The sequence below is a fragment of the Watersipora subatra genome, chromosome 10 (genome assembly GCF_963576615.1).
Source record: "Watersipora subatra chromosome 10, tzWatSuba1.1, whole genome shotgun sequence".
Taxonomy (NCBI): domain Eukaryota; kingdom Metazoa; phylum Bryozoa; class Gymnolaemata; order Cheilostomatida; family Watersiporidae; genus Watersipora; species Watersipora subatra.
Window position 1 is genome coordinate 8,606,132 of NC_088717.1, and position 12,500 is coordinate 8,618,631.

Genomic DNA, 12,500 nt, shown 5'->3' on the forward strand with positions numbered 1-12,500 from the left:
ATAAACTCACAAGAGCTCATGGTCCTCAGTCAACACTTCTCAATGTAATCATGGTCCTCAGTCAACACTTCTCAATGTAATCATGGTCCTCAGTCAACACTTCTCAATGTAATCATGGTCCTCAGTCAACACTTCTCAATGTAATCATGAGTAATTAAATTATTCATTTGATTATGTAAAATACGTATACTTATGAAGGTCTATTTTTCTTAATTAATTATATTATACTATGTTTCTCATTACTTAACTCAATATTGAACATACATTATTTATGAAAGTGTATGCTTCTTACTAAATGTTGTGCAAATCAATATGGTCTACATTTCTCACTTCATAATATTACATATATATACATTTAATTTATTTAATAATTTATATATATATATTTGAAGTATATTTATCATGGATATTTATCATGTATAATTATTTACCATGCGGATATGTATACATATATATAATTATATATATAATGTATATTATTTTATATATATATAAAACGTCTACATTTCTCACTTCATACTATTGCACACACATTTATATGTATGTTTCTCAAAGTATGTCGTAGGTTTGTAGGTTTTCCGGCTATAGCTATTATTAGAACAGCTGAGCTGAACAACAATGCAGACTCAAAGTCATGGCTTACCGTCATTGGAAGCCTAACCTTATTAACTAGCTTAGTGGAATTTTCTATTGGCAATATGCCAGGCTACTAGCTTGAAAGGTACAGTTGTTTGACACAGTTTTAAAACCTTTACAGTTGTTTTTATTTTTCTCTTAATTTATTTCAACTACACGACACACTTCTCTCATGATATGTAGTTTGAAAGTTAGAATTGAAAATGTTATATATATATGTGTGTGTGTTTGTGTGTGTGTGTGTGTGTGTGCGTTTGTGTGTGTGTGTGCGCGTGCGTGCGTGTGTGTGTGTGTGTGTATCTCATGTGAAAATCAACCAAAATGAGGGATTTTCAGATTTGAGTTAGTAACACAGCCAGATGCGGAATTTTGCGGAGAATTTAAAGCATTTTGAGTTAGCTTAAGTATTTCATGAGATATTGCAAATTTTTGGAAGGCACGTCAGCCAGAATTCTCAAAATCTGAAACGAAGGACATGCGAATAAAGACGCGACGCACAGAAATAGGTTGTTTACGTTAGGTTCTCCATGGATACGGCCATTTGTATTTCATTGACTGAGGTGGAACTTGGTCTGTAGGGTAAGTAAGCATGCTGAAACAGCTGGTGTACACCATTTTAAGGTCAGGACAACAAAAGACTGGTAAACCCTGCTCTCAAATTGAAAAAAAACTGGACATTTTTACGCATCCGTACTTTACACTAACCACATATTAGGAATAAGATGATAAGCTCTTAGGTATATCACCACTAACTGATAGGCTTCAGAAATTAACATTACATCTAAAATTCATACTGAGGTTTATTTTGCCAAAACAGTGTCTAAAAACACAAGGGTATCAGACCCAAAACCACGATTACATTCCTACTCACATCTGACTCAGAAAAAGGCTAAAATTCATGCTATGGTCACGTTTTAGGTCTTTACCATGAGGCTACGGGCAAACTACATCCTCAGTGCCCAGACGGCAAAATTCTTGAATGTTAGTATGCAAGTAATATTGGCGGTCATAGTTTACACCTTCAAGTTTTATCACATTCGGCAGTCCATTGATACCTTCAAGTCTTACATCATGGCAGGGGAGTCTAGATACGTCCGAACTTTTACTTTTCCTAAACAAAGCAAAAGCATGGCTGTGCTTCAAAGTGACCCTGGTAGCGTGGTTAGCAAACGGTACACACAACAATCTATGAGAATAACCTGTCATCGTACCAGGGTAAGCTTGGCTGAATGAAAACTCGTGAAAGCTTAATTCCGTTAATATAGAATTAAATCCTTAAATTCCTTTAAATTAAAATTAAATTCCTTTAATTTAGAATTTCTTTTAATTCCTAATTAATTTAGAAAAAAATCTAAAGAATGAGCTAATGAGGTGATTGACAACGGATTCTGATTCTGAGACACTTTTACGAGTAATAGTCTTAGTGGCCTAGTGATCGTGTGACCAAGGGAATGATTGCTCATGTCATAGGGTTAATGTCAGCAGGCAAAAAAATAAATACACAAGCATCGACACATTGAATTGAAGTCATGTGGCAACTGGCAATCAATTATGAGTGAAGACACACTTAACTCAGGCCAGTGAGTACGACTGATCACTGAGTCATGTATTGTATGATCTAATTTTATTATTTTATATTATTTTATATATATATATATGTATATTTATGTATATGTATATTTATGTATATATATATTTATATATATATACAATGTATATATATATAGTCCAACGTGATTGAAATAGTCCAACATGATTGAATTGTTTATTAGGCAACATATTTCATCGACCATTGATTTAGTTTCAATATTTGAGGCTCAGCGACCAGTTTTTAATAGAAACAACAGTATTGGTTGTTGAATTTACTGAAAAAGCTTATCCCGGCTCTTCATATTTTGTGAATAAAGAGACTAGCGACCATTAAAATTTTATAAAACCAATTACAAATTTTACTGTTGGCCACTGTTTCACACTCGGAACCCTAACCCCCCCCCCTCCCCCGCGCCTCCCCCTTCCCCATAAAACAACATTTTGTTTGTTCTTTAGGTGATCCTACTACAAGGATGTTTCAAGATTAAAATCGATAACACTAGGCTGCAGTTAAAATGCTCAGGAGAAGAAGGCGTGCCCAGACTTATTCCATAATGGCATCAGCTGTTGCCTGACTGCAGGTCCCTCTCATTAATGGCATCGGATATTTTGTGTTGATTGCGCAGTGTTTCGTATCTCCTGTTCGCATATATTTTATTTTGCATTTGCTCATGATTGTTGAAATGGCGCTATAAATATAGCCTCAGATACAATACTACGATTTCCATTAGGTTGGTCATAATTTGTTTCAGTGTTTTTCTTATAATAGTGAGCAAACATATGAGTAAAATATTTTTTCCTTTGAGTGTTTTAACTGCTTGTTGATAGATCTTTGTAAATTTTAATCTTGAAACATTCTGGTTGTCAGGTCACAAATAAATAACAAGGTAAGTCACAGGTAACAAGAAAGATAACTTCAAATGATAGAAAAAAATCTATTCTTTTTAATAAAATATTCTAGAATTTGATGTGATCACATCTTTAAACCATTTCTGTGTATCTCAACTTTTGCTTCTTCAAATGTCACTTGTGATGCGACAGTTTTAGGATCAACTGTAGTTCAAGGATTAGGGTACTGACTTGTGATCAATAGGTCAGTGGAGCAAGTCGCATAGGAACCAATGGTGGTGTTAGCAAAGGCATTCAACTACAATTTCTTCTGTACCAAATTGAGCCATCAGCAACTGGATGAGCAACTGGATCAGCACTCCAGCCTGGATGAGGAGGCTGGCTTGCAATCCCACAAAGGCGCTCCACTGTGAGCTAGCTAGATTTGGTGTCTCAATAAAAACACCCAACAAAAGGCAATGGTAAACCATTGTTAAAACCTGCTAGGAAAAGTCATGGTTACAGGAAAGGAGGGTTGGGAAGAACCATTATCCCCTACGCCCTCACAAGACATGGCATTTAGAGAGAGAGAAATAGTTTTAGCTGTGAAAAGTTTACCACATGGTTGATAAGTAACATTTGATATGATTTCCATTGGGAGTATTTAACTCAAAGACAAGCCTACAAAAGATTCTCAGTAGGTGTACCGTAATCCATACTTGTATAGGCTATTTGAAATCAATCGGACTATAATAAACTGCCAAAATTTAAGATAAAGTTGCTGAATCACGTTAGTTTGTCATCAAATTTCAGTGAGTTAAACAAAAAAGGAATTTTCAAACCATTACTAAAAGTTCTGATACTATTAACAACATCCTACAGAAGAGCCAAGAATGTAGATTGTACATATTACCAATAATCAGTAAATATATGCAGTCTAGCAGCTATCAGAATATTTGCATTCAAGGGTTTAACATTTGTGTTTTCAACACAAGCAAGAGATAATGCTCAAAATTGGCGGTTAACTATCATTGATATTAGAACTGTTTAAAAACACAATTGAGTCTAGTTTTATTTTTACATCGAAAAAGTTATGAGCTGTTCTTGGTTTTCATATTCTGCACACAAAGTGCCATACCCTGGGTTCACCATTAGTCGAAATATGATAAAACCAAAATAAATTCACAGAGGCCCAAGAAAAAAGGTCAATCAAACTAGAGTAAGAATTGTCTGCACATGTATATTTACCATAGAAAACACAATTGAGTACTGCTGATATGATTTGAGACACTTATGCTTATGCTGTTTTGAAATTTCCTTAATTGCAAGCAGAATAATTTGTTTCCTGATTTAATTCTGAAAAAGATTCACTACGGTAGGTGCTTGTAAATAGGCATGTTTGATAAAAACTTGGGCTGACTTTTTTGTTAAGAAGGCAGTGTTTTATATGTCTGTTATCTAACCATTGCAATTATACAACATGTAACAAAAAATATTGACCAGTACTGAAACCACCGCAAATAGCATTGACTCAGTTTGCATATGGTTATTTCTAAAAATCTGCAGTTTTTGTTGCATATAAAATGTGCAGTTGTTTATTATAGATATAAAATATTTACTAATGTAGATAATTTCTACACCCAAAATAGCTATAGCATTGTGTTTAAATTTTATTTGACTCTTTTTGACTCCTTTGAAATTAAATACAACTTTATAACCTATTGCATGCATCTTCTTCGTCTGTGTAACCACTGTATCATTTGTTGCAATATTCTTTAGCATGGCTCTTCCGATGCATTGGCTTTTTAAAGTATTCTAAAAGGTGTTGTTTCTTTTTTCAACATAACTTTTATAAATAAACTCTTACTGAAAGCAACCAAACATACATATCTTTACTGTCCTGGCTGTATCAGAATTATAGAGTCATTAATAAATACATATTGCTCAAGTATACAATTCCTAAACTTGTGGTTGTCTTATCTAAAGAGGGGATAACTCCTGAATCGATAATTTTGCTCTCATAACACTACTCTTCATCAATTATGTAAAACAAATGCTGGTGAATTCCATACGACTACTAATTTTAGCTTATTAGGAATTTTAAAATTGGTGAAACAAAAATATAAAACTTTTTTCAAGTTTTTAAATAATTATAAATAAGTCTTCTCCCAAGAACACAAATAGAATATGTACAGAACAATCTTAGCATTGAGCATAAATTGAGAAGAGTGTTAGGTAATTTAGATGAGCAAACATTTATTTTTTTTGATAGTTACGCGTCTTGTATCTACAGTTTAAAATTAAACCTTTTAGAGTTCATTTGGCAGAACTAGCCTATTAGGGTTGGTACCAAAGGTTGCTGTCTTTCAATGTGTCCAATCAACCACTGTCTAAAATTCAATTTAATAGACATTCGAAAACATCTAACTTTTTAAATTGCATAATTATCAATAAGGCATCATAAGGTTGTCTTCAACCAAACCCCTGGTGACTCATTCTAGTCTCTAATAAAACCTTCAAATCAAAACTGTAGTAGCTCCACAGGCCTTGTGTCAAGGTCATTTGCCTGAAGATCATACTTCAGATGTTGCATACTTTCATTTTGTCCCTACATTTATTAAAATGTTATCATTTACCGAAGTTCTTTTTTACAAGAAATACCTTATCACATTGTAACGGTAGCAAGAGACATGGGAATAAAAATTTTGTATGAGCTCTGCGTAAAGAGGTTAGACTTTCTCATCAAACCACATAAGCTTGCCTAAGGACAGATGTATAGATTTAATCAACAGAAAATGCATTATCATTCATAACTGTCAATCTATTTGTGATAATAACTTAATATTCTTAGATGCTTGAGCTGAACACCTGGCAGTAAACCACCTGATGCGGTGCTCAGAAATAACTCATTTCTAAATAACTAAAACTATTCCAAACAACTATTTCAAAACCTGTTCTCATGACCAACGTCGTGAGATGGCATGGAATAGTAGAAACAACCTACTCTACATATTTATTAAAGATCGAACTTATCCAATCTTTTTGATGACATAAATATTTACGCTAAACAATCATTAACTTAAAACTTTGAAGCCAGTAAATGTTCAGGGATGTTTTCCTATCTTGTCGGTCTTCCGAGTAAATTTGTTCGGTAGTTTTGCTTACTTTTATGCACTTCTGAACCAAATAGGATAATAAAATTTTAATATCTTTGTGCATAACGCTATTTCATTAAAATCGCAAGGTTTGAGATTGAATGGACGTTCGGTTCTTGAGATAATATCTCAATTTTAGTGATATTATCGCTAAAATACCTAGGTCACTTCTAATCATCAGAGTAATGGAAAATGGCTGCTAACAGAGCATTAGTTTCTAGTGACCCGCTGATTGAAATTCTTAGTAATGAAGGATAGAAAAGAAACAAAACTAGAAAGTTTCTTCTTCTCAATGACGAGAGCTTTTTTACACTAAAACCATTCGTTGTTCTATTCATAAAAACTATCATTATCTGCAATCGTTATGTTTTTTTCAGTTACCCTAGGACACTTAAGTATTCGCGGCATCTAACTTTCGCGTTTTCGCGGAGTCATCATCACGCGAAAAATTCATGCGCGAAACTAAACTATCATAACGAACTAGCGAAAATTCGAAATTAAATAGCTATGTTCTACACAGGCCTGTATTCACTGGTTGCAAGTTGGGGGGCTAATGTTAGACGACTAGTTATGAACATCTGGGGTGTGGAGAAGGAGGAGGGGGGGTGCTGTAAGCTCCCAACAGGTTTCTCTTATGTAGGGCCTCAGCCGGGCCTCTCACGTGAAGTTTTAAAAAATTTTATTGGCAAGTATCAACATTTTTCTATTTTTTGAGATTTGCTTTGTTTTAGCTGATGTGACTGACAAAACATTTTAAAATTAAAACAGGCAAAACTTGTATGCAGTTAAAAAGCTCAGAAAGAAGACATCTTTTTCTTTTAAGCGTTTTAACAAAGATCATTTTTGCCGATTTTATTTCAAGTTCATTAAGTAGGATATGGGCAAGCAGATGTTTGCTAAAACTTGATATTTTGCAAACCTTTATAAAAGTCGTTAACAAGAATATTTTGCCGCTGATGAAGATAATAATGACGCCTAAGAACTACTAAAAGTTGATGTTTGTATCTATGGCTTCGAATAAAGTGATATTCTACAGCGATAAAAACCTTTCTATAGCCGTTGGACTATGAAATTCCTAAAAAGTTGGGGCGTCTTAGCCGGCCAGCTGTCCAAGGGAATACGGCCCTGTAGTTCATTGATATCCACAACAAAATCGTGATATTAGAAATGCAGATAATTTTGTGTGTGATTGAGCTCATTGGGAAATTTCTAGTAAATTCGTTAATACACCGAATGAGCAGCATGGCAAAGCAAATTAAGATAACAAGTTTTTTTGGAAAAGCCAAGACAAACGAAGAAGATGATGATATCAGTTTAGTCACCGAATTTGTAACTGATGAGGATGAAAGTCTGGTAGGTGAAGTCATACAATTAAATAATACTTATTGTAGTGATGAATTTTACTGCCAACCAAAAACGATAACAACCCTCACCAGGTCCAACCATGTTATACAGTTCTGGTTGTGATGTTGGTTGTTATCTATTTTCTTTTTTATGAGACATGTACTGTATTTGATTTTTTTTAAATTTGAAATATTGTGAACTCAAAACGTGCCATGGCCATCGCTTGCTATAAATACTTGAGGTCTGATATCGGTACCATATCGGTCACGACGGAAAGGACCGAGACGTCATTGATAGTCCAAGAAACAAATGGCAGCAAGCGATCACGTTGAATTATCGATTTCTGCCATACATTTATACCTGCGGGTTACAAATACAAACTAGTCGCAAATATAAAAACTTTTTTTACTAGAGGACCGGACCTGAGGAATCTAATTTGTTTGTTCCACTGTATTTATTTTCACATCACTATATTTTCGCACTCATCAGAGCTGCGAAATTAAGTTGCAGCGAAATTTTAGTCTGTGTGCTACTCACGAAACTAAATACTAGCGAAATATAAGTGTCCTAGGGTACTTCCAAATCATCACATAATTTAAAGAGTGTGAAAAAAATTTACTCTATTTGATTTATGTTTTTTCATTGAGTTTTACAAGCTCATAACTTCGATATGATATTCAGTTAAAAAGAATTGTGCTATTTTCAGTGCTTATACAGTCAATTGAAAGTTGTTAATGCGGTCTATGATCAGGAAACCGACCCGCTTGTATATACACAATGTTGGGCTTCATATCATAAATTACAATTGTTTTAATCAAATTGTAGCCATATATTCTAATTAAAGATGACCAAACTTTTATTGAATTTTATCAAAAAATATCGGTATTTTTCTATCATTTACAATTGTTTTGGATGTTTGCGGTGATCAGACTGCCAGGATGTTTCAAGATTAAAATTGACAAAACTTGGTCGCAGCTAAAACACTCTGAAGAAAAATACATGTGAAATGACATCACTAATTGCTATAATTGCGATAGTTGTAATCGGTTATTGCATTTAAGCTATTCCATCAGTCTGTTTACAAATATAGACGCCCTAATCGCACTTTTGCTTGCGTTGAGCATTTTAACAGTGATCAAGTTTTATCATTTTCAATCTTCAAAATAACAGTATTCTAACTATACCTTGCCTTACATTTAAACATACGTAATTAAATAAAACATTGTGTGTAGTAGAAGCTAAACTTATATTCTGTTTAGCAAATAGAGCTCATTGCCAGTCAAACTAAGATTTTAGTCTACACCCAATGAATTGAGTTGCTGATAAGAAGAGCCCCATCTTGATTGCTACAGGCATGCTCGTGATGTGGTCAGCAGCAGAATGCTGTTGGCTGTCATATGTGCTTGTATGCAAGGTATGCTGGATACCTGTATGTTAAGCCTGGTAGCCATCTACGCCGCAAAGCACCGGCGACAGCACCGCAAGCTATCAGCGGTGAAATGAGAACCTACGCGTCGGATACCGCCGAGTAACACCGAGTACTGCTGGTAGTTGCCGGTGGTCAACGCAAGAGTTTAGTGCTGCTCAAATTTCGCGATGAGCCACAGGCAAAACCTTCCTGAAATGCACTGTACAAGTGAAGGTCAGCATTATCGAAACGGCATGGCAAGCGAACATTTTTTTGTGGTTATTAGCTATGCAGTTTTATGGGAACACAAGCCACCGGGCCTAGCATCGCAAGCGTTTTGCTGCGCAAGATTAGTAGATTACCGCGGGGCCTCGCAATCGATATGGGAACCAGGCTTTAAGTAAAGCTAGGTTATATTGCAACGTTAATAGACACAGGAGCAAGGGGCAGCATCAGCATGTTTGAGAATGGACTAGTACCAAGTTTTCATACCATAATAGCATAGTCACACACCAACATATGTCGCTGCACTGCCAGCAAGAAAACTGCCATGTCACGTTTGGAAGTTAAATATTGGTGTGATGTGAAATTTTAGTGCCATGTAAGTGGTCTTAGGTACCAACTCAGTTGCACTTGTGACTAGAGGTGGAACGAGACAGGTTTTTTAAGCTCGAGACGAGACTCGAGACACTGTCTTGTAAAAATTCGAGACTCGAGACAGTAAAATAATGAGCATTTGGTGATGATTTTACTACACAAGTACTAGCTACTTGGTATATATAAAATTAATAAAACTCTTTTTAAATTGAATTTTCACCTGGTGTAAACGATTTAAATACAACATTTTAATAGTGATATGCATGTAGTTTTTGTAAACAAAAGTGACACAAACAGCTCTAAAATACCGAAGTTATATATTCTAAGAATTTTGAGCTTGATTGATCATAATTATTATAAACATATTGCTTTGTACATGTATATTTTTACCATCTATTGAATACTTCTTACTTTTTAATGTAATGTGTAATGAAACCGATAGCCGATAGAATGTGATGTGTAATGAAACCGATAGAAATGGTGAAAATGGGATGGCAAACACTTGCAGAGAGAAGACGCATCAAGGACGAAAGCACACTGCAAAAAATTTTAAGCCAAGACCTAATGGTCGATTTTAATAGATTTGTAATTAAGAACTCATCCTATTTTACTCGAGGCTCCAATATCAGACACACAATCAATACAAGTGCAATGAAACACTCTTTTTTTAACCGTGCGATGAAATTTTAACATCTGATTCTCTTATAACTAGACCAAGCGATCTTATACTTTTATCCTTCAGACTTAGATAAATAAGTCTATGCTTATTTGTGATCTTATTTTTATGCCTAATGCACCATTTTATTTCTACAGGCCTAGCGGCCACTTGAAATATTTTACAGAGATAGATAGATAGATAGCCGTCACTCTACAAAGAAATATCGCAACTAAAAGAACACACGATAACACTTTCATTCTTATCGTTTCATTAAAGTTTGCTTTGTGTATTAGCTGTAGTATGTGAATTATATTTAAATTGTACTCATGAAATTATATTAATTACTGTATACATGTATATTCTTACATTGAGCTAACAAAACGTCATTGTTAACCGAGCACGGACTATGGTCGACACAGCCTTTCGTTCGTTTCTCCGTGTCGGGGCAAGTTTTACCCGCGATTGGTAGTATATACGTAAAAGAGGCCCGAATTTTATGAAGGGCAGTTGGTGTTTAGACACGATACGATAAAATACAGACATTTTACCCGCAAAAGTCTTATTTATTAAATTGGAATATCCGAAGAGTAATTAGATACGACCCGGTATCTGTTTTAACGACACAGAACCGAACTAAAAAATAACAGGGCCGTTGTCCGGACTACATGATTAGACTCAGTGGCCAACATAATCAGTAGCAACAGGTAGTAACGGACCGGGTATAACTTTAAAGGCAGTTGCCCGCAATCCATTACAATATATGGAGTTGTTGCTATCGCAAGAAGCCATGTTTTAACAACCGTGCGCAGGCGCTTTAGTTCTACTTCCTGTCTCGAGTTTGGCAATAGTTAACTCGAGACGAGACCGATACGAGACGAGACAGGTCGATACTCGAGACGTCTCGTGTCTCGTTCCACCTCTACTTGTGACCTCTTAAAGGTACAACCTTGACATTAGGCCTCGCACAACCATCACTGTACTAAAGCGTTCTTTGAAAACTTTATCTGCTTGTCGACCTAGCGTAGCATGTTGGTACTGGCTCACCCAGGTATAGCTGGTCTATCGCTGAATGAAAACTCACTAAAGATTTGTCATGCTGCAGCAACCAATCCAAAGTGTCTGTTATTCCTAATAGGCAAAATTCTGTTGAGCTATTTAGTATACCCTTAACTGCCAAATTCAAGGCCATCTGCATCGCAGAGGGTCCATATAACTGTCTGTGATTGAAACAGGTATTGTGCTAGTTTATATGATAGGCTGTATTATGAGGTGTAGCTGATCTGCTTGTTGATGCAGAACCAGTTATTCAGACATAAATTACATCAAATTCTACTACTAAATTAACTTCATCACATGGCACTAACCTTGAAAGGACTAAAAAAAGATTGATAGTTTTAGTTTGATTCAACTACATTCCTTCAACACTGATCAGCATCCTGTGGGTTTTTATCACCATCCATCCCACGTTCCACTGCAGCTACAATGGCCTAATGCCAAAAGGATTATTCATATATTTCAACTATAGCGGCTCTGAGAATTCATTACCTGATAAAAATAGAGAAAGTGTGTCAAAGACTGGTAAATGATATTTTAAGCTATTTTTGGGAAGTTAGTATCTGGGAATCAAACAGAAAAAAATGTCAGTTATTGATCACGATTTGTGAATATCTAGCTTTAGTGATAACACTGTAACACCTTAAGCAATACTTTTAACTATTATTTGAATTATACCCTAGAAATTGATAAATTTGAATATTATTATTTGTGACACAGTCAAATCTTCGTGTAAGAAGCTTGACTTCTCACACGAAGATTCAAGAAATATCTATTCCGATATTTATTTTGTATACCACAACTGACCTATGATGTCATAGGTACTATTATAAGAATGAACTGTTTTCTATTTTAATTGTTTTACAGTTGAAAAACTTAAAAATAAATACTTCAGATAATTATATACAGCTTTAAAACAATTAACTCATTTATGCCTATGTAAAAATCTAAGATATATATATCTAAATAAATACAACAAATATCAGTAAAAAAGGTCCTTAGAAAAATTATTTCAGCTTTGTATTACTACAACTAATATTCCTATTATCAACATTGTTAAGGTGCATTTATACCAACATAATATTTAACACATGAAAGGAGTAAATTTCCTCTTTTCAAAACAATAAGAAAATTACTATGAAGTAAATTAGAGGAATATCTGGTTCTATTAGTATTTCTACCACGGTTATCATTATTATAATATTACAGCTACTATATATCATTCTTGTTA